The 23,993-nt window shown below is 44.7% G+C and overlaps 1 long non-coding RNA gene across 1 annotated transcript in view; it reads right to left on the reverse strand.

Annotated features, from left to right (window-relative positions):
• Window positions 1–23,993, reverse strand: part of LOC120506060 — a 106,779-nt gene that overhangs the window by 18,533 nt on the left and 64,253 nt on the right. The window contains exons 2-4 of the long non-coding RNA XR_005628420.1: window positions 18,548–18,694; window positions 17,456–17,598; window positions 15,846–15,938 (exon numbers count right to left, since the gene is read on the reverse strand). This is a non-coding gene — a long non-coding RNA (uncharacterized LOC120506060). The remainder of the gene's footprint in view (window positions 1–15,845; window positions 15,939–17,455; window positions 17,599–18,547; window positions 18,695–23,993) is intronic.

Below are 23,993 nucleotides of genomic sequence, written 5' to 3' on the forward strand. Positions count from 1 at the left end.
CTGCACTGCCTCCCTGCACCAGAAATCCCGCCTTGCATTTTCAGGGATGAAAAATGCCTGAAAACCTCACTAGGCTCCCAGGTAACAACTTGATGATGCCTTCCACTTTTGAAGGAGAGGGAATTTAAACCACCAGATCCTCCACCACGTGCTCCCCTACCTGGGAAATGTGTCCCAGCTCCCTGCATGCAGCAGAGAGGATGGACTTCACCTCATACTGAGCAAACCTTCCAACCATGAGCAGGAGTGCAAGCAGGCATTTCTCACCAGTCTCCCAAACCATCTCCAAGCCCATCTATTTTCAGCACCCAGACAATACTGTGATCTGTAAGTCCTCAGCAGGCTGAAAAGTGGTGACAGAAGTCTCAGTTGATATGTACATGACTAACACACTCAAGGATGTTCCTTAGGGACAACAAAGATAAACAGCGCCCAGAGCAAAACTGTCAAGAGAAAGAGAGAAAGAGCTTAAAGGGAAAAAAAGACCTTAATATTGAACTCACCAGTCATCAAGTACTCATGCAAGAATTGCTTTTCTTTCTTTTTTTCTGAAAAATAAACTTGTCTTGGAACAACAGAAGGTGACATCACCACCACTGGACTCACCACTGTCAATTACCAGCACATACAGAATGGGAGGAGGTTGCCTGGGGAGAAGACAAAGATGAGGCCATTGAGTCAGGAGAGGAAAAGCAGACCAGAACCTTGGGACTTGGACACTTCCCCCTTCCTCCTTGCAGTGCCCAGGTATCAGACCAGCAGTAGGATGTGAGGATAACAGCTGTGATTAAACAGCTTCGCTGCCCTGAGCTCCAGCAGTGTTGCCCTTTGCCTGTCTCTCCACAAAGACCCTCCCAGGAAAAGGACCAGAAGAAGGGGTTTGAAGGTAATGACTCCAATTCAGGAATAACCAGCACGGAGCTACAGACCCTGGTGCAGAAAGGACCATTGACACAGCTCCTGGGGTGGAGCTGAATTTAGGGAGCTGCCTCCAAAAAGCCTGCACTACCATGGGAATGGAGCCAATGTCCTGGTGAAACAGCAGCACAGCTGCAGGCACAGCAGGAGGGAAACCCAGGAGCAAGCAGAGAGAAGGAGGCCCCTCAGAAAAGGGACGGTCAAATGCCAAACCCAGAGCTGGGTGTGAGCAGCCCCTTCTCAATCAAGCTCTGTTTGATGATGTGGGGAAGGGGGAAGACTCAAAAGACTCATGTTGCAACAGAAAGTTGTGACTGGAAATACCAATTTTGATACGGAAGCCCAGAAGAAGGAGTGACCAAACGCAAGGGTGTCTTTCCTACACTGTGGATTTGCCAGGTTGCCTCATCTTCCCTCTCCTTGGGCGCTGCAATGCAGAGAAAGCCAGGTGCTTTGTAAAATGAAAATGCTGCAGAAGCTCTAGGTGCAAATGCAGCATGTGCAAAAGCCCTTTTATTCAAACTGTGCTACTTAACGAAGTGGTTTGTGAAACCACTTTCGAGCCTTCAGCAATTTTCCCTGCTTGAAGAAATCATTTTAGCATCTTCTTCATGGGTTGTTCACAGACTTCAAGCCTCCAAGTTCACCCCATGGTGTCACCTGCAAGGGCACTGCAGGCTGGGGACCACAAGTACAGCAGAACTGGAAAGTTCATTTCACATATTGTTTCAGCCCCAGTACTTAATTCTGGGAGGAGGTGATTTTGCATCAGAATGAGACATGCTGGGCACAAACCACAGATTACTTTTCAGAGGAGTTAATCTTCCTATCCATTATCTGGAGTAATTCAAAAAGCACAAAAAAATGGAACTGTTCTTGAAGAAAGAATTCATGTTCAGGTAATTACAAATAACAGACACATCTGGTTATCTTAATTGTTTGGGAATGTCTCAATTATCTAAGAATGTTTTCATAAGGACTCAGAGACAGTAAAACTTTCTCACGGCAGATTGCATTCACTGATGAGAGGAAATTCAGTGGAGCTAAAACACTGGAGCGTGCTTAGACCCAGAGAGCACTTTCAGTCCCGTTGCCAATGGGTTTTATTTGCCTCTGAAGTACCACAGACTATGAAGTGAGAAATGGGGAAGTCCCACACAGGCAGCAGCAGCCCCTTTCCCTGCTAGCTGCAGCTTTTCCAGCACTCCTGTGAAAATGAAGGTGTTTTTGTGTACTGATGGTTCAGGCAGAAAAATGACAGCAGTGATTTTTCAGACATCTGCCCCGAAGAGAGGAGAGTCAAGTAAAGGCACTTGTCCTGCCTGGCAGCAGTGCAGGCGTTGGTGGCTGGTGAATGGCACCCCTTCCCTCACAGATATTTGGGGTGTCTCCTGCCCAAGGGGAGATCATTGCAGAGGAGCTCCTGCAAAGCTGAATTCACCTGAAGAGAGCAGAGGCTGCTCATCGGAGCCCAGAGCCAAACCCCAGAGAGGGGGACTTTATCAACACCTCAGGCAGAGCTTGGTCCCAGTGGAGCACAAGGTTTCATCATGCAGCCTGCAAGAATCAGCAGTCAGCCACTGGGAATTACCTCCCACAGCTCTGAGCTCCCTGTGTGCAGAGGGGTGCAGGCAAGGCAGAGAGGGGAGCTCTGTGCTTTCACCGGGGTGGCTGTGCCCCACTGATGGAGCTGGGAGGGTTTCTTACACATCTGTCCCTGTTTCATTCCACTCTTCCACCTGGGCCACGGCCACCTGGCTCTGATCTTCCCTGACAAGGGCTGGAGAAGCTCTCAGCTCCTGCCTGCCCGTGCCTAACCAGCACCTTTGTGAGGCAGACATGACTGGGGTGAAATCCTGTAACTGGAGTGACTGTCCCCCCGTGGCTCGTCGCACCAGCCAGGAGGGTGTGCGAGGCTCCCACAAATCCCAATCAATATTATTTATCTGGCTGATCGTGCGAGCCGGCCGCTTCCCCTCCACCTAATGCCCACTCCCATCCCCTCCACCCTGTGGGTATCAGCAGGAGGGAACCTGATGTATGCTGGTAATTATCTGCTGCTGAAAAGAAGTGCTATTTCTCTTATTTTTGTAATGCAGATCAATGCACATGTCACTACTGAAAAGCTGTGTCATTTAGGATGGAGCATTAACTGCTAGGAATGGATTTTGAAGCTCCCCACTTGTGGGTGGAATATTTTCTGGAGGAGTTGAGCCTTTCGAATGCTGAATTTCATTTATCCCACTGCCTCTTTAAGAGTAGTCGGTGGAGGAGAGGGTGTTTGAGAAAGTGACAGTTTGTCATCTCCTTCCCCAGCGAGCAGGAGCTGGGGACAGAGTGGTGGCAGGGAAAGAAGCAAACTGGCTCGGGAAGGTGAGTGGGGACATGGCCGGCTTTGCAACAGCCCTGCAGTGGGATGCAAGAATGGAGAATCCAGAGGATAAAGGGCAACTCGTGGGGGAGAGAAGGAAGGTGCTCCTGTGAGCAAAACCATGGTAAGGCACCCAGGGAAAGAACAGAAGGAAGGCTTGGAAAAGGGCAAAAGCTGGATGCTATACTTGAGAGAGGTGCAAATCTGGAAATCAGAACACACACACACACGGGCACCCACACACCCTCCTCCTGCCAAAATTGCTACCCAAGAGCTGTGCTAGCACGGACTATCCAAAAAGGGTCCATTTGATTTGCAGTGAGAGGGAAGAGTTTTCAAAGTTTCCTTCTATTTTTCACAGGAATGAAACAGAAACTTCTCTGGAATCTTGCTCAGAAAGAGAAAACAAACTCTCCTTGTGTCCATCAAGGAAAATAAAGAGAAGCACATAATGGTCACAAGCTGGGGTTCACTGTGTTCCTCACAGTGAAAACCTCAAAATCTGTCATATGGGAGCTATCAGTTGACAGCCATCTAAATTATGAACTCCAGTTCTAATTGGGAATTTTTACTAACCCTCCTTTATACCTTAAGGATAACCTGGTCACCATCAAACTGCAAAGCCATGCACCTAAAATGCAAATTTTGGCAAAGCAATTACTCAAGTGTTGTTATTCTGCAGCCAAAATCACAAATTAATGTGCACCTCCCCACTCACACTGCACCCTTCCTCAGCCCCACAGGTGAGGGTGTTGACAAACCTGAGACACACTGAGCATTAATAAAATGTGACCCATGCCTTTCCCCACTTGCTATTTGCCATTGTTAAAACAGGCATTTGCCTTACTTTACAGCTATGATTTTTAGAGCATATGTTCACTATGTACGGCTCCTTTTTGAAAGTTCTGTTACTCTTTGGAATTGCTCAAAAATGTCAATATTCTTTTGAGTACTTGATATTTACAGTTTGATATTTAAAGTGTGCAATTTGTTATCTAAATTGCATAGCACACATTCAGCTTCCCGACTGAATGACCTAGCTTTTATAAACCTTCCCAGCTTTCACAGGAAAAGGTTTTGTTTAGACACGAAACACCTTTCCATGATTAGACAAATATCAGCTACCTCGGAAAAGCATTGCAAAAAAGGGTTATGAACAAAGAGAAATAGAAATTATATTTAGAACTCCACAGAGATGCAAATAGTTATTCCCTCCTTCACCTACAGCCCATACGTAGTGCCCAGATTGTTTTTCTTTTTTACTGATGTTGATTTTCTTTTCATACTCAGAAAAGAAGACACATGGCTAGTTTGAAAGCTGATCAGATCCCTCTTTCATTTGAAAAGCTTATTTCTAAATAGTACTTGCAAATATGTGATGAGCATAAATTTGGAAACTGCTGAAAAACTAGTTCTGTGTGTCATAACACAGGGTGTTGGGTTTTTTGCTGCGGGACTGGAGGATGAGGAAAAGCCAAAGTCCTGCCCAAAACCCACCCCGTGGTGACCAACCAACGGAGGATCGGGAAGAGGCATTTTCCTGGACACATTCCATGTCCCTTTTCACTCGAGCAGACAAGTACATATGACCTCTTCGCAATGATTCAGGGTTTCAAAGCTGTCTCCTTAAGCCTCTTGATCACCACTTGTCCCTCCCCATTGACAAGCTAAGCACTTACAAGTTTTGAAGCCTCCTTGGCTCACTTTTAAATTTTCCTTTCCACATCTTATGCCAGCAGTTACCCAGAGGGAGAAAAAAAACCTCACCATATCCATCCTTCAAAAAGTCTAACTTTCACTCTGCTAGTCCTAATCCATTATCTAGGCCCACTAATGTGTACTACATCATCAGAGAAGCAATGCTCTGATGATGTAGTACAGCCCATGTACATGTACATCATCAGAGTTATATCCTTCTGATCTGCCTGTGGGTTTAATAAGCATTCCAGATGGCTTGCTATGCCTGAAGCAAGAATGGATAATCACACAGCTCTACCCTCAAAACAATAATAAAATAAGGACACAGTAGCACAGGGGCTCGTGCCTGCCAAAAACATTCAATAGACTGTATAATACAATAGTCCAATGTGATTGGTGAGGCACATTTATACCTTCGCTGCTCACAGGTGAAAGGGAGCAGGTTTTAAATAAAACAGAGGTTACAGATCTGTGGTGTTGTTGTGGGTATTTACTGGGGAACAGGCATGGGGCCCACAGCTGTACCCCCACATCACACTGTGACAGGAGCGCGGCCAGAGCCTCTCCAGAGCCGTGCAGGACGTGCACAGCTAACCTGTTATCTCCTGGATTTGCAGGGTATCCATCAGCCCAGCTTCCAGCCATCAAGCACAGCAGCAATAAGTGTCACCAAGCCTTTCCTACCCAGGTAAAATTGTTCCTTGGTGGGGGTTGCTTGCAGCGAGTGGCGCGAGCGGCACACGGCTGCCTGCCGGCGCTGCGACAGCGCTGCTGCCACGGCAGAGCTGCTCCAGAAATGGCATTTTCCAGCCAGGCACTACTGCCCCTCTCCTGCCACGCTGCTGTGCCACAGCCAGGCAGAGCATGGAGTGCTGCCCGTTAGTCCCAGAGTTATTTAAATGCCTCTAACTTCAAAGTGTTTGGGGAGGAAGAAGGGTGTTTGTGTTTTGGGTTTTTTGAAAGGAAATAAAGTGTGCACAGTATAAAAAGAAAGAAGTTAAGAGATGGAGGCTCTGTCCTCTCCCTCTCTTGAAGGAGTGAGGACAGGAGGAACAAGGAGAAGCAAAGCAGCCCTTTGATTCAGTCCCCAGGAGTGCCCTCTCCAGGAATCAGACCTGTGGGACGAGACACAGGCACGGTGGCACTCATCCCATCCCCAGGAGTGGAGCAAACCCCCAGAGCTGCTGGAAGACGAGTTCAGGGATGCCTTGCAATCAAGAGAATTTTTGACATGAACCCCAGCAGGGATGGGATTTCCATCTAGGGCTGCAGAGAAAGACCAGATACCCAGACAGGCACAAGCACATCCATCCTTGTAGGAGGAAAAGGTACCTCATCCCAACTCCCAGCAGATTTAACTCAGAGGAGAGCAGCTCGTTGACGTCAGCCATTTAGCGCTGATGGGTATTTTTTTCCCTGGCCAAACAAGTGGGTTCTACTTTAGCTTTAGCATTAAACGCTATTAAATGAAATGAATACAGCATGTTTCCATCGTACGTGTTGCTGGAGCTGCTGTGACAGCTGAGAAGCTGCTAGGCATGATGTGTCAAGAAAATGTACCAGGAGAAAAGTACATGGAGCTACTGTCAAAAATACAAGCAGGTTTGAGAATGGCATCTCGGCTTCAGATGCTGCTGAAATTATTTTTTAATTGCATCTGTAAACCCGGGCAGATCTTTTAAGGGTTAACTGCACACAATGTAATGAATTCAATAATGATGAGTTAAAAAAGGTCTAATTAGCAACTAACCACTTTATTATGAAAGGAAATGGTAATGAATTTAATAGCTCAAAATCATTAACAATATTTAGTTTGCTGGTACTTGTTCTCTATTATCCTCATTAATATGAACATTTAATATGTTTTAAAATGGATTTGTAATACTTTCTGTACCATGAGGTTACACTGACAAAAAGAGTGTAATTATTCTGTTAATTGTAATCTCTGTCTGTTTGTGCCCCAAATAGTAGCATATTTAGGTGTTAATAAAAAATTTAAAAAAGGAGTAATTAAAGGAGGGAAGTTTAAAAATGTAATTAAACAAACTCTAAAATTGCAGGCTAAATCACTCTGAGGAAAAAGTTTTGGAGGTGAGATCTCTGAAAAACAAGTTTTGTCTGCTAAGATCTTTTCTCATTAAAAAAAGAACAGAGAAAGGAAATAGAAGCATTACCGCTCTTTATCCAAAATGAATATTGAAGTGGTCCCTTCCCAAGCTGGAAAGGGCTCAAGACTGGATATTCTGGGACATGTGCTTGTGAGCAGAGTGTCTGGCAAGTGAAGGTGCTCTCTGACACTGCCCCATGAGTGTGAAATCACGAGTGTGATCTCCCCGTGTGAGATCCTGTGGGGATCCAGTCACCTGGCTGCTCCTAAGACACTCCAACCCCATAATTCATCTCACAGAATATCACATCAACCATCCAACCCTCCCCAGATCTCCTGAACCTCTGCTTCCAAATGGAAATATCTTCATTTATTGCCCCAAGCTTGCTCTTGCTGATGGTATTTTGCTCCTACTCCTCTTTTTTTTCCTCCACCTCTTCCTACTGCATCGGATTTTAGTGGCTGGTTGTTCCCAGTCAGGCCCCTCTTCAAGACCTCTCCCACTAAAACAAATTCAGTGCTCAACCTTCCTTAACGCCAGAAGGAATCGGAGCAGTTTGCTGTGCTTCCAGCCCCATCTCCTCACTGGAAACAGCTGGAACTGGGAAGGATGGGAGGGCAGCATCCCTCCCTCATGCCTAGGGACACTCCATAGGCATGGCTGCTGCACAGGTAGGGATGTTCCATGGCTGGGAGATCCAGCACCTCCCAGGGCATGGGGGTCTCCCCACACAGCACTTCCCATCCCTGGAAAGCCGTGTACAAGGCTCACCCAAGGATAATGCCCCCAATCACAGGAGGTATCAGCGTGCTTCCTCAGAAACATTCCTTGTCAAATCTCTTTTTAGTCTTTGTGGTGGATGGTGGAGGTGGACACAAGGGCCACAGACTCCCAGGAACATTTACAATGGATCAGCCAGCTAAGGACACGGCTGTCCCTGTGTCCATGTCACTGCTCATACTCCAGGACAGGTGTCCTGGCCAAGAACCCCCATCCCATCCACATGAGCAGTCAGCTCAAAACACACCATTCTGTGTCTAATTTTTATCATCTGAGAAAAGGCACTAAAATAAAAATGGTGAAATTAAAGTGAAGTATCTCATTTGCCCACAAATGACATATTTCAACTTTCCATTTTATAGAAAAAAAAGTTGTGAAGGATTCTTTTTTTTAAAACTTATTACAATTTCCAATTTTTTTTTTTTGAATTGCCAGTGAAGAGAAAAATATGTGATTTGCAGAGCTCTAAAAATAACAAGTTAAAATAGTTTCTGCCTCTCAAAGGAGGCCTCTTAGTCCTATAATTTCTCCAGATTTTGCCTTTCAGGATGGATATTTTAAAGAATGATATAATGTCATTTCTATAAGTATCGTCTCATAATCTGCTGCCACTGTTGGAAATATAAGTTTAGAGACAGCTTGAGCAAAAGAAATACCAGCTCACCCAGCTATACTAAAAAAAATAAAATAAAATATTTTAAGAAGAGGAACAGGACGTATATTCCAAAGGTGAGCAAACAGTGACAAACATTTTTGAGAATCTTTCTTTTGATTTTGATCTCTGTCTGCATTTACAGCCCTTTTGTGTTTGTCTACTGCAAACAGTTCAGCAATGACTGTTATGGGGGCGTTCATTCCTAGAAAGAAAATTTTAAAAAGAACACTCCTATTTCGGCTGAAAGGGCGTGTACAGTATTTCATTCCAAAAATAAAGAGTACCAAGTGTCCAGTCAGAATAAAGCAATATTGCTAAAATTGCAGATATTTACCTTTAACCAGTTAAGATGAAACAAAAAAAAAAAAAACAAAACCCACCAACTAAAATTCTTACAATTATTAAAAATTCAAGTTACTCAAGAAAAAAGAAAAATCAATCCATCTTCTGTCTAATCCATCTGATCCATCCCATTTTTCATTTGTAACTGGACCTGATGATCTTTGCTCAGCAGGGACCCCTGTGGCTCCCAGGACTCCCCCTGGGGATGCACCCAGAAAGGAGAAGGTGGGGACTGGGGCCTCGCTGCCAGAGGGGACCTCGCCACAGAGCTCTGAGGAAAACCACTGCTTCCCTCATCTCCAAGATTAGCCCCTGCTTATCCAACAGAAGCACTTGTGGGCTGCAGGGAAAGAGGAAGGAGGCAAGTGCCAGATTGGGGAGGGGAAAAGGAGGTAAAAAGTGCTGTTGTGCTGGGAAATGGAAGCAAACAGGGTGAAAAGGAACACTGTATTTCAGGAACCATTTGCAGCGTGTCAGACAGAGCTGGGATGTGCACCCTGACTGTTCCCACGAGCCAAGGCTGAATCCGTGCAAGGCAGCAGTGGGATTGCAAACTCTGGTTTGCAAGCTCTTAGCAGAGAGACTTTCAGGGTTCAGAAGAAGGCAGCACAGAACAGAGCGGGCATCTAGAGCCATGCGTGTTTGTAATTCAACCTGCCAACAAACCTTGGCCCAAATTTGTGAGAATTTCAAAAAAGAGCGTCAAGATTTTGCTTTGGAGAGCTGGACTGCCCTTCCTAGTTTCCTTCTCATGCTCATCATGACAAGACATGGTCATGTGAGAAAGATTCAGAAATTATTGCAGGAAACTGAGCTGGTCCTTGGACCTTAAGTTCAGTTGGAAATAATAAGTTTGGTAATAGTGAAAACAGATGCACCTAGAGCCACAATGTCTCCCTCTTTCCACAGAGGCAAAAGGATGAAAGTGAAAGCCAAAAAATAATAATAATAATAAAAAGAAAATAAAAAGGTGTCTCTTGGTGCCAGGAAGCCTCTGTTCTCTTCTGTAAAACAAACAAGAAAGGACATAATATTTCTTGTCTGCATTGAGGTTTTATTGACTGAAATGTAGGTTTGTGTCATGCCCACCTGTGCCTTGCAAGTGCACAGTGAAATGTGTGGTTTGCAGGAGAACAGAGCTTCTCCCTGGTGGGCAGGGCTGGTTCCCAGAGAGGGCTGCCAGCTCCAGCAGAGCTGCTACTCCTTCATCCTGGCAATCGCTTTTCTGCTCCTGCCCAAAAGGAGGACTGCATGGAGGGATGAACTTTCCCCACAGAGACATCAGACTATCTCCTCATGAAATGGTAAGAGAAGTTCTGTTGCAGAATGGGTGACCCTAACAGAATAAATCTCTCTGCTCTGGGAACAGCAGTGGAGAATTTGTCATTTACAGTTATTTTCCTAATGGAGGGCTTGTTCTTGTAGTTCTATTTCTTAGACGAGAGCTAATTGGAAAACAAACATCTCCCTAGCTTGGGATGCCACCTCTCAAGCATGCAGACCCAGAGAGCTCTCCAGAAGATGTGGTGCCCCAAATGGCTGCTCGTCAGGGATACCTGAACATGTTCACATTTTAAAAAGGGACTCCCACAATTCCCAGCCCGGACGGTCTCAGCATTCCAATGGCACAAGGCAGGGGTTTTTAACAGCAGAGTGTCTCTGTGCACATTTCCAAGGAAACAGCTGTTGTTGTAGATAGGGACAGGAGAGCCTTCATCTCCACATCATCAGGAGATTTATTGTCACCACCTACCTAAGGTCTAAACAGCCTGCTCATTTTATGGCTCACAAACTTGGGTTAGCCATTGATCTCTTGTCGTGTGTAGAAAATCCTAAAATTTTCTGGCTCCCGCTCCAGCCTTCACTAACATAGATTTCCCACTATAAATTCAAGTGATCCATCATCTGAGCTCTTACATAAACCCTTTTACTTCCTCCTCACCCTCTGAGTCCTAACTACCTAAGCTACAAGTAAATGACAAAGGTTTTGGTAGATCCTGAAAGATTCCTCTCCCCATCTATAATTTCTTGTAAACAAAAAACACTCAATCAAGACTTGCTTAAGGCTCAGAGGTACATTTAACACCCAGCAGCATGAAGCAAAGGAACAATACAACTGTGCATTTGGCAGTGCACCACTGCAATAATTTCCAGGGTAAATGATCTGGCAATTTTAGCCACATGGATAATATCCAGACCAAGGTGGCTAAATTCAGCCTGGCCTGCATCTGACTGAAGAAATCTGTCACACGTCCACAGACAAAAAGATGCACAATACCCCTGACTCCACCCATGGCATATGCCAGCCTCCATCTTTTGGGTTATCAAGGCTAATTGCGAGCCACCAAAAATACTCTGACATATTTGCATAGTGCTATCTCATGAGCTGTGATTTATTTTACTAAAAAAAAAAAAAAAACACCAAAAGACTTTAGGAAGGAAAACAAAGCCATAAAGTTGTCTAAGGCAATCAATCCAGTTCTATTCATGTCTAGTCCTTCTTTGCACCCCGGCCATTTTTAACCTTGTCCCTTTCTGGGCACCCAGCAGGGTTTTGTCAGCCTTGCTGCCATTTATGTATGAGCCAGGAGAAGGTGGGAACACACAAAGAACATTATCCTCTTGGAAAGGTTGTGAGCTGAGTGATGTTCTCACTGTTATAGCTCCACCCATGGCAGAGCAGACCTTGCCTTCCCCACTGCCAAAGGAATCTCCATATCCCTGCCCTTTTTTGGGCTGACCCAAGAACTCTTGCCTCAAGCAGTTTTTTTGGTCCTTGCACATGGAATTATTGTGAGCAAGGGGTGTCCTCCCTGAGATAACACGAGGATGGTGGGATCCCAGACTCACTGGAAATGAGGTTTAAGTTTGTCTCATGTATTAAAAGCATGGAAAATGCCCCCCAAAGGAAGCACAATGTGCACATCCTCCTGCTCACTAGTGCCATGGTCCCACCACCCAGCACCAAAGCACGTCCTATTGAATTTAATAGGCCATTACCAGCTTCCTGCTGCCTCCTTCAGTTCCCAGGGAAACCCACCAGTGACTCACAGGGCATTTCCAGAAAGTCTGTGGAAATCCTTTCTCACCGTATTTGTAATACCACAGGCTTTTAAAAGAATTTCTTCAAAGCCCTAATGCATTCCTTTGCCTCCCAGAGCTTTGATAGTGTAGGTCTTCTCCACAAAGCCCAGCAGGCAAGGGTTGTGCTCCTGGCTCCTGAACCAGCAACCCTGGCTGCATTCCTCAATCCAAGTTTTAAACTTTTTTAATACACTTGTTATTTGTAGGGTATGACATGGGAATGGACCTGGCTGGTGGCAAAAGCTTGCATTTTTTCTTTGAAAAGATCTATATTAACAGATAAAAATACTATTGGTTTTTTTAATAGCTTAAAATATGTATTTTTATAGTAAATACAGGGCAGTGGTCCAAGACTTCCATAGTCAATGAAATGAGACACTTTTGAAAGATGAATTTGGTGCCATGACCTTGACTCACTCTCTGTACCCAGAGGAAAAATTGTGAATGTGTCACATAATGCCTTTTAACAACTTTTATGCCTCATATTAGCCCTGCATGGTATTGCCATATACATCTCTACAAACATAATGCTATACTATACATGAAATTCACAAAGGCATCCCAAACACTCTTGGGTCATTTCCACATTCCTATAAGCAGGGCAGGAATTTCAGCACTCTCTTGGTGCAATCCACAACAGCCTATCCCATAACCTGTTTTTTGTTGGTAGCCTCCTAAAAATATCAGTCTGCATTTATGAAATCAGCTGCAGCCTCGATGCTTATGCCTTGGAGGGGAAGGAAAAGCTCGACTTGCCCCAAGCACTACTTCACCTGGAGTTTGGGTGGTCTCAAGCCAAGACCATACAGAAAAGGCTACAGAAAAACACTCTGTTTAATGACATAAGCAGTGTTTTTCTTGAATCACAGGCAGTGGAAATTTCATCTCTGACTACCAGCAGTCTAGGCTGAACACACATCAAAAAAGACTGAAAAAATGTTTTTTGGGGGGAGACTGCAACTTGCCCACTCACATTCTGACTTTTTAGGACACTCCTGACGATGTCTGGCTGTTTGCTTTTCCACCAGGAAGCATGGGAAAGCAGAGAGCTCACACAATTTGAACACCTCCTGTGCTTCAGTTTTCTCCTTTTTCTTTGCTCTCCTCATCGCTTGAGGTTTTGATCCACAGAGATCTTTAGGAAGGTTTATTTTTTCTACCTACAGAAGCTTTACCCATTAAAATGAAAGACTCATCTAGTGAGTTGACATCATCATGTTTTCATAACCTACTATTCCCTGAATCACTCTGGTCCTCAGCAGGGAATTTTTTTTTGGTTTGATAAAGCTAGTACTGAGATGAACATGCTACCTGTGACAGTAAATTAGTTCCTATTTAAGGGTTCTGATTAAGTTTGAATAAGCATCAGAAGAGGGTTTTTAACTGTTTCAAATGCAGGGTGAGAATCACTTCCAAAGAGGTGGAAGCACAAAAAGGCACTGTGTTCCTCACCTGTGCATCCACACCATCCCTCTAGGGGAAATGTCTACAGACACCTCCACTTGGATGGCTGCAGACAGTCCCTACCAGGGCATATTTTAGGAACCTTGCAGGGCATATCTGTTCTAATGAAGAGCAACCAGACTTTTTTACTCCCTTGAAAGATGCACTGTTTTATATGGTTTCAACACATTGGGTCTTCTCTGTGCAGACACACACAGTGCTGGCAAACCCAGCCAAGAAACACTCTTGTTTCCAAGAAATGGGAGTTTACAGCTACCAGTGCAGAGCCATGCAAGAAAAAAGAAAAAAAACCTGAAGACAAACCCAAAAAGCAACAAGAGCACAGCTCCTCAGTGCCCTGCTACTTTCAGGCTCCAGCAATTCTGTTAAAAAGCAAAGTGCAAACACACCCATCTCAATCCTCTCATTTCAAAAGTAGTCAGATTAGCACACTGCCACTATCCAAAGGTGCAGACCTTGCTGCTCTAAACCTCCTAGAGCTGTATGGCTCTGGGAAAGGACAGGAACCATAAAAAGCCTTAGCTGGGAGGCAGCTTTAATGCTCATGTTCAGGCCTCTAGTAAGTTGTCCCACAAAATGTAATGAGACCTCCTGCTTAGCCAGGGCTCTGATTTCCACAGTTTGTGCCTGCAGCACTCTTATATTTTATAAGCCATATTAACTCACCTCTTGCACTGGGAGGTTGGGGCAGTGGCACACTGTCTAATAATGGAACATATTTGTTAATACTAATAGACATTTGTAAAACTACCACATGCCCTCACAGCCTTCAAGTCAGAGCACAGGATGCTTGCTAGGCTTGTGAAATGTATGATGTAAAACTTGGGATGTTTTGGTTACAACATATCTCATTTATTTTTACTGTCATCACCCTCCTTGGTATATAATACCTGCTGCATGCAGAGTGAAATATTGCAGATGTTTTCAAAATAATTCTGGGCTGGTGGAGAAACCAAAGGTCTCTTGTGCGTAAGGTCTGGTTATTTTCAATTCCAAACAAGTAGGTAACAAAGTTTCTGTGTGCTGGTATTTTAAAAGGCCTGGATTCCTCTGTGCTGACTCATACTTGCACTGCCCACCCAAAAACTCACCTCTGAGAACTTTGAGAGAGACTTCAGCCATTTTGATGCCCTCAGGATTCAGGAATGAAGAGTAAAAAGATAAAACTAGTTTTAACTATTCATTAGTTTTTGGTACTTCAGATAATTTGTGCAATGGCTTCAGGGGTTTAATTGAATCACTTTTCCCACCTTGTCTTAATTTTAATTATGCAGCAATCATTTTTACCAACCTGTGCAAAGGAGCCATATGAAAATGTGACATATGACAATACACATTTACCTAAGCTCTAGGACTACTGTGACCTACAGGCAATTAGCTACTGCCTCCAGCACTCAAACGACCAATTAAAGAGTTAACAAAATGCCCTCCAAATCACCTACATGTTCAGGTTTTTGGACTGCCATGAACATTATACTTCAACTGATATAATTTTTGACTGACTGATTTACTAAGTCTGCATTGGCTAAAATTCTTACAGCCATGCCTGTAAAACCGAAGAATCAGGTTTTATGAGGTGCTTTCATTGTCATTAAAGACTATCCCACCTTAGCCCTTTCCCTAACAAGACAATCTTGCAGCAGTCATTACAAAATGTGATCCCAGCTTGTCATCAGGGAAAAAATGGCTTGCTAGGTCAATGAGGACTGCACTAGGTTCATCTCAAGGATGTAAGACATCCGTCCACATGGCTAGCAGCCAAGAACAAAAAAATTGAAGAGCCACAAAGGATTGGGGTTTTTTTGAGACTTGGCTCCCAAAGTTTTACAGGTAGCCCATTCCATAAATCCACAGAGATTGAATCAGTAGTAACAAATGGATGCCTTTGCATCTCTTCATGATTTACAGTGTACCAGTGAGCATTTCACTGCAGACAACAGATCATCAACACAACACAAATGACCCCAAGACAGACAATTTCAAAGAAAAATGCATTCTGATGTGTGCTTGCATGGGAGTAAGAGAGATCCAGGACACTGCTAATTATACCGGCTGAGGGAGAAGTGAAGGGTGGTAATCTGCCCAGGAAATGCCGAGTTCCAGTCCCGTCTCCAGCAATAACTCAAGCCGTAGTTTTGTTTCTCCTTTCCTCCCTCCCTCAGCTGGCACTGGGGTTTAACAACAGTCCCTGACACACATCACATGTGGTGCCACAAGGACTGAAATTCTGGGAGTGCTCTGAAAACAACAAATGCTCTGGGTGCCCACCAGTATCTCACATGTTGGGCAGCTTGGCATAACACAGAAAGGTTCTGCCTTCTATGAACAATGTGTCACAGGCAGAGGCTGAGCTGCAAATCATGGTTCCATGCAAGGAAAAAGTGACTCTGCAGAGAAAATACTGATCTAAGACACTGGTACAGACCTGACACTTGCTTGCAGGTCCTCAGCTCAGCTGGTGCTGTTTCTCTGAAGCTGACTGACATCAGACTTCACACCTGGAGGAATATTTTCTGAACTGGAACAGAAAGAGAAGAGTGTTACTGATTTCCTTCTCTGGTCACAAAGACCCCAATTCTGCTCAGATTTACAGGTGAGGCCCCACTGGCTTTGCAGAGCCTAGCAGGTGCCACTCTCCTGAACCTGAAGGCACGCTGAAAAGTCAGCCCAAGAGCCACCCCAACCCTTGAGATGCCACGAGAAATTGAAGGTAGAGCTAAACGATCCAGAATGGAATTTCTTTTCCACCCCCTGCACTTTGATTACTCAGACAAGGCACATGGGGCATGTTGGCCACACAGCTTCAGGACACAGACAGGCAGGGAGGTGAGGGGAACAGCACTTTGGAGAGAGATGAACCAGCCCAGTGACTTGGGGCTACTTGTCTCCTTTCCACCACGTGGGAAACCAGTGTCTGGCAGCAGCAACCTGAGTGCTCCTGTTTTCCAAGCCAGTGGCTTCAGGGAGCATCGTGGAGGTGACGTTCTGGGCCTTCCAGGGGTTGGGGAAATCAATACTGGCAATGTGAAAGACACTTGATGACAGTCATAAAAATGGTGTTTTATCAGTGGAGGAGACAAGAGGGAAAAGAGGCAGTTATAAATGGCCAGGTATAAAATCCAAAATAAAAATATAAAAACATACCAAAAAATTCAACCAACCACCACCAAAATCAAAAATAGAGACAAAAACACCCAAAAAACCCAATAATGGCAAAACAAACCAAAAAAATTGAAAACAAACCAAAAAACCCAGCCAACCCTCAAAACTCGCAGTGCATTATTTGTTTGGCTGCATCTTCCACAAAGCCCAGTGAACAAGAGTGAAGAAAGCAACTGTTTGACACCCAGAGCTGCTTTGCTTTGAAAAATATGGAGACAAACTTGACAATGAAGAGTCGGGATTCCATAGGGTTGTTTATGTATGGAATACAGGCAAATGCATACCATTATGTAGAAGTGTGTCTGTGTGTAATGCAGCATTAACACCAATTCTTACAGCCTTATGAAATGATATATTAAAAAGAAAGAGAGGAAGAAAGGAAAAGCAAGCTAGATTTTCCCCCCCTCTTTTTACAAATATGATGCAGTTTACAGAAGCATGGTCCTTTTTTAGGAAGAATTCTAAATACATCATTCAAATATTGTTTGAGCTGAATACATGATATACATATCATGAATACATATAATCACAGCACGGTCTTTTGTGGAAGCTCTGAAAATAGCAGTGGAAAAAGCTGACCATGAGTTTCCATCTAAGGATTTGCATTTGGTTAACATGTGTGAACCGACTCCATTCATCCCATCCTCAATGGGAACTCTCCTGCTGCTCCAAATGGCCAAGCTGAAGAGTTTGGCCTGGACAGCAGGAATCATTTTGTGGGGCTCATGTCAAGGACAGCACCTACCAGGTGAAATTATGGGAAGAAATTGGGCAACTCCATTCTGCTGAAAAATGCTTATGAGTTATATACCATAGCAGCTACTGCATTGCAAAGTGCTGGCAGAGAATGTGGCAAGTTAAGTTGTAAGTTACCTGATGATTTTCCTAACCCTTTTCCACCAGTTCCCCCGTGGCAGAAAAGCTTAAGTTCACTGAGAAGGCTCAAACTTCCTCCTCTCCATCTCCAGTCTTGCAGGATGTAGCTTAGTTTCTCTCACTTCTCCCACTGCAGAGTGCTGGGGAAAAACAAAAAAAAGAGATAAATCAGAGCAACAAGGGCAATTAGGTGGGTGAGCTTCAGGATCTCCAGGATCTCTCTGCTCAGCTGGGAAGAGGGAAGGTGTGTGCTGAGGGTGTCCAGAGGTCAGAGGGGACATCCCTGCCCCCTGCAAAACCTGTGGGAGCAAGGGAAGCTGGAGGATGTGGGAAGGGTGGCAGGGAGGGCTGAGTGCTCTAAGTAGCATGTTTCCTAGGAAACCTTCGACAGCAAATATCACATTAGTCCTGCCTTGTGGCCCAGCTCATGTGATGTCAAGAACAATTTCTCACAACTCAGCTCAGAAGGTTAGCAAGACTTGGTGAAATGTTCAGTGACTCTGGCCTGGCTTCCCAGCTGGGAACAAAACAAGAGACTGAGAGTGTTTGCCTTGTTTTGGAGCTTTGTGACAAATTCCTAACTAAACATTTTATTATTTTTATTCAAACCTTATGGTGTGTTTCCCTCACAGGTTTGCAGTCTCACCCAGTTGCTGTGTTTATTCCCAAGGAACTTCATTTAGCAAAAGAAAGAAAAGAAAATGGAAAAACCAGCAATCTCATGGAAAGCCTTGGAACACTTGGACCAACGTTCAGCTTGTGCGCTGATTATAAAAGCTCCGTCATAGACTTCTGGCATTACAAAACTTCATTTACAACTATCCTTTCTAATTTCTGTCAGCTGCAGCCCGAAAATATCCAAAGTCTAGCAGATTTAACAAAAAAAGATGTAAGATCTGGCAGCTAAACTCAGATACGAGATGTATTCCAGCCTCCAAGGGGGCTCCCAGCAGCGCCTTGGGCTGGGACCCAACACCTTGGGCTGGGTCTGAGGGCAGAGACGCAGAGTTTTGGCTCTCAAGGCTGCACAACACTCTGGGGCTGAGTATCTGGGGGCTGTGTGGTGCCACAGACATCCCCACAACATACCTGTTATGCACAGTCCACATCTCTCTTCCCTGATTTCCCACAAACCAGCCCAACTGGAAGGCGACTGCGGTGTACTGTAGAGGGAAAGTCCCACGTTGCTGCCATTCCCGCTCTCTCCACATTTGTGGCTTCAGTGGCATCAGACTTCTACGTTTTGAAGAGAAAAGGTGCTAGAACTGAAAAAAAATCTTCCTCTGGTGACACACTTCATCTCATACTTAGTGAAATATAAAGACCTCTTTAATAGAAAGTAATATATTTAAACAAATTAAAAATAGCCCCACTAATTTCTTTTTAATCATAAGCTAACTTAGGTGTTTGACCTCTTTATTTCCTTTTGCTGCTTCTCATCTTCAGTGATTTGAGCCCTCACATCTAGAGGGTTTTTTTCCTTTTTTTTTTTTTCCTTTCCAGGGAAATAAGCGATGAATACAAAAAGAACAAGGCTGCTTGAGGTACCTGAGAAACACCAGCACTGAAATAGGCCCATCACTCCCTTTCATCCCATTTTAGGTACTGGAGGCCTGATGGATCAGCTATTCCTCCAGGAAAGCCAGGATTAAGGGGGTCAGGTCAGCAGTGTGAGAACGCCTTTAACAGTAGTGTGGGAACACAGGGCTCCCTTATTAACACGTTAATGTACTGAACCTGAAGCTCATTTTAACGAGATGGAGACAGTGGAGTCCTCCCCCGTCAGCCCAGACCTGTGCCCTCAGAGCTGCCTGATCCACCAAGTGACAAATCTCCCGGAAATCTCATAAACCAGGGCGAGCACAACATTAGGATTTACTGACCACAGCAAAGGTTTCTCTGAAGACTCAAAAGAAGAGGTTTAAGCAAGACAGCAAAGGCTGACGTTACAGCAGGTGAAAACTGGAGGCCCCTCGTCCCACAAGCTGCGCTGCCCACAGACAGCCCTCACGCTGGGATATGGCACCTGCCTGTCCCTAAACCCCTCATCCCACAGCTCCGAACGCCATCTGGCCCCACTTTATTTGTGCTTTCCTCGTGTTTTGGCCATTCTCCCCTGGCCTGAGGGCTGCCACCCTCGCCTCAAGATGGCGGCACCTCCGTGAGGGCAGGCATTGCCCCGGGGAAAGGGGGCCGAGAAACAGCCATTTACTACATTGTACAAAATATCTATTCAATAACAACCCTGTGAACAGCATAATTGAAATTTTAAAAGCTGTTTCCCCTCACTATGTGCTCTGATCTTTCCCAGCTGACAAAACCACGCTGCATTTTTTTTCTCCCCACACGGTCTCCTGCCCTTGCACACACCTGTCGTGTCACCTGAATGTGTAAATGTTTGCGGGTTTTTTTAAGTTAATTCTATCCCAGAGCAGTAACAGATCTTATAACACTCTCAGCAATGCTTCTTGTACATTAAGGATCTGAACAAAGCAAGATTTAAACCCTGGTCATGCATAAATAACCATATCGCCATCACCTGAGACACCTGGAAAAACATTCCCGCTTTCTTCCCAGCTCCCAGCCATGAAAAGCAACACCTCACCCATGGGAGGTGCAGACAGAACCTTTGGGGTCCCTACCATGTTGTCACCTGCTAAAAACCGGGGTGGGAATGCAAAGAGCCAAATTAATACCAAAGCAGACCAAAATAATATCTCAGTATCTTATAGATAAATGATTCAGAAAGAAATATGTTCTTATCTCGAGGAAAGATCTATAACTCACTCTTAGCCCTTCATCACCAGGAGGAAATATACTGCGACTTGCACCAATCCATTATGTGTTCTTATTTTCCTCCGTACAGGTATTTATCTCTCTGGCTCACTCTTTATCAACCCAGCCACCCGTGATCGCCCAAGACGCCCTCCCACTCAGGTGGGAGACTCTGCTCTTCTCTGACCAGCCAGAATAAGGGGACACCTTGTTTTCACATCCTCCACGACATCTTGCCCTGCCTGCAGCTGAAATCCTGTCCTCACATGATGTCATTTGGATGTGATGGGACACAGGGAGATTAAAATCCACACGGCATCAGTCTTGGCACTGTAAATCTCAACACGAGGGGCTGGAGCTGAGCTTTCCCCCAAGCCTGTGCATGTCCCAGCCCAAGGTTTTAGGTCAGGCATATTTTGAATTCCAGCTTGTTAGAGTTACTGGCTCGTGCACCCGTCTCCCCTTCACCTCCCAGGGAGGATCTAGGGCTGTTTCCAGCCCTTGCCTCAATGGTTTCCAGTCTAATATTGGGATTAAGATTTGCAGGTACGTTTCTCCACAAGGGCAGTAACCCATTCACTCTGCATTTGTTTCCCAGAAGTGCTGAGATCCCTCCATGTATACATACATGTGCCTGGTGAAATGCAAATCTCTAGGATTTTGAGGTAAGATCGAATGTCAGCATTGATAGTCACTCATTCATTCATGGAAAAGGGACTTTATCCTCCATGAGTTTGAAAGCTAATTTTTTTTCCAAGGCACATTACATGCTGCAGCCAGCAACTGGCTGCCCAGCTTGGGACATCTGTGTCCTTTGCAGAAGATTCCCCTATTACATCAGCCTAAAAGAAAGCTTCCAAGTAGGAAGATGTCTGATTTTTAGTTTGGCACTGGGATAGTACTACTACTAATAAAAAGAAAAAGCCTTTTCTGCTATAGCCTGGAAAGAGTTTGCCAAAATTCAGGGGTTTGAATAAAAATAGCTGCATTGTCCACATTGTTTAGTTTCTCTTGGAAACTTTTTAAAAAGTAAAATATTTTTTGATAGCTTTACCCTGCACTGCCCAGCCACATTAAGCCACAGTAAACTACATTCTTATGCTTGTCATAACACTTTGCCCTGTGTTGCTTGTGACACGAATAATCTATTAAGATACACAAGGTGCAAAGTGCTGCCTTCCTGTCTCCCAGTTCCTGCAACCTCCTGTAACAACCCCGTGCAGTTCCTGCTGGAGTGGTTTAGGAAGAACTCCCTGCCAGTGCCAGAGCCCACCAGAGGGTCCAGGATAGCAGCTCTGGATGGGCTTGGCCCCACTGTGGGGGATGTGGGGATCAGCCTTCCTCCCGCTGCGCTCCCCCTCCTCCTCCCCATCCCAGCCTGTCATCAATCTCACTAAAATGACAGCAGACAAATGTTAGCCTTTGCAAAGATCAGATGAAATCTATGGCTTTAGGGCTGCTCACCAAGGAGCGGGGCAGGCTGCACCAGACACGGGCACCAGCAGTCACCTCCCCTGCATCAACCCGCTCAAATCACTTTGGCAGCCATCACAGGCATCTTCCACGGGCAATCCGAGTGCTGAGATAGATTTTGACAAACTTTAATGCTTCAGCTTCTCCGTAGAGGTGGGGTTTTGGTATTTTTTTATAGCAGGATTGCTCATTCAAAACTTTTTTTGGGGGGGAGGCTTTTGAGGTGTGTTTGGGGTAATGCTGGAAGCCACTCCACCAGCGGCTCAGGAGTGCACAGAATTGGGGTTTATTTTGGGTTAGTACACTTGTCCCTCACATGCTCTGTAACCTGAATTCTGCTAGCCAAGGGGAAGGGAGGGAAAAAAAAAAAGAAAAAAAAAAAAAGATGACTCCATGGCATAAATATGCTGTATGTGCCCTTGTCTCCTGCAATTTCTTTACATCGATGTGCAGGAATATTTATCCCCAGTAGAAATGTTTAACTAATCTGGTAAATGTCAAGCCATATGGTGTACATTGTAAGGATTTCATCAGGCCTTTTTAACTCTTTGTGAAAGTCTCTCCCTCTCTTTCCCTCTGCTTACTTCCTCCCTCCTTTTTTTCCTTTTTTTTTCCCCCATCTTTTTATTTTTTTTTTCTTTGTTGCTGCCCTGCCTAGGAGGAAGGAGATAGAGCAGGGAGTGTTATTACCCACAGTTAGATCAGGGATGTGATGTTCATGGTGTACAATAACAAGCAGTATTAACCAGAAGTGCAGCTCATGAGGCACCTTTTCACTGGGCACAGAATGTAACTTTTATCAGCAGTGACCTGCAGAAGAAGATCACTAATACTTTTTTTTAAAACAAACTGTCCACCCCAACAATGCACAAAATTCCCAGGGGCTACCTCATCTCTTATCGCTTCCTTTGAATAGTCAAGTCTTTACAACAAATAAACTGCAGTTTTGCAGCACTTTCAAGTAAGGAAGCGTTTCTGCACTGTAACTATCTGGTGTATCTCCCACAAAGATAGAGTGCAATTTACAATAAGCAATATCAAAAAAGAATAAACCGTTATGTTCGTGCCAATCCTTATTCATGGTTTTATAACAAGACATATCTGTTTTCTTCCTATAAATCTTGACTCTATTTTTAGAGTTTGCAAATAATGACTCCAATCTTTGGCTGCCTGCCACTTCTGTGAAAAACTAGAATAGCCACAGTGCAAGACTATAATATTAAAGAAAGAAAAAAAAAGGAAAAAAAAAAGGAAAAAGGAAAAGGAAAAAGAGAGGGATTCTTGCTGAACTCTGTGTATTTCCTACCAGGACGGACCTGTTCAAGATCCTGGTAAGTGATGCAAATATGCACAATGTGTCAGGAAAAAGCAGGAGCAGCATGGAAATTTGGTTGAACTTCAACACCTATTTCTGAATTCTTTTGCCTCAATCACGTTGCTTGTACCTGCAGGGGCCCTTTGCTGCATCACAGGCAGATGCTCACACCCAGCAAGGCACGAGCCAGCCAGGCTGCTCTGCTGGGCACCACTGCTGCCTTCCCCTAGTAGCAGCTACCAAACCTGCTTTTAGCATCTCTGATGGACACAGCCTCTGAGGGCAGGGGATTACAGAGCACTTCTCGCTATGGTTCAGCTCAGGAATGAAAAAAAAAACCCCAAAAAGCCCACCAGGAGAAGCTGCCACCTTCAGCCGAGGCCTCCGGACATTTTAGAGCTGTGGCAGGCTAGGGAGGGGGAGCTGCAGGTCAAGGAAAGGATAAGATCTGGGTGGCTGGGAATGGGGAGGGAGAAAGAGGAATGTAATGAAGGAGGTAGAGAGGGAAAAGCAGGGAAATGACAGCATTCAGATAAATTTAGCTCTGAATCCAAACTTCAGGGGGAGGGGAGGCGTTTCCTGCCCCAAACCTCTGAACTCTCTGAGATTCTCCCATACCACGAGTGATTTACCTGTAAAAAGAGCTGCAAAGAGGGGGGAAAAAAAGAGGAGAAAATTGAAATAAACAGTTCTCTGCTCTTTAAACAATCTTTCCATCCTACGCCTCCAGGGTCAAATGTTCAGGCACAAGGACGCAAACAAAAAAAAAAAAAAGGAAAGAAATAAAGGAAATTCACTTTTATAAAGAGGATCTTTACACAAGTGCATTAGCCCCAGTTTTCAGCAGTGTAACAACAGTATATCAGCTGTTAACACAAAGTGCCCTCCCCACATACCTGCCAGTTCCCTAACTCCAAAATATTTATTGGTACATTATTGGAAACATAACATTTCATCATTATTAAGGACATT

The sequence above is a fragment of the Passer montanus genome, unplaced genomic scaffold (assembly GCF_014805655.1).
Source record: "Passer montanus isolate IOZ18808 unplaced genomic scaffold, ASM1480565v1 scaffold37, whole genome shotgun sequence".
NCBI lineage: Eukaryota > Metazoa > Chordata > Aves > Passeriformes > Passeridae > Passer > Passer montanus.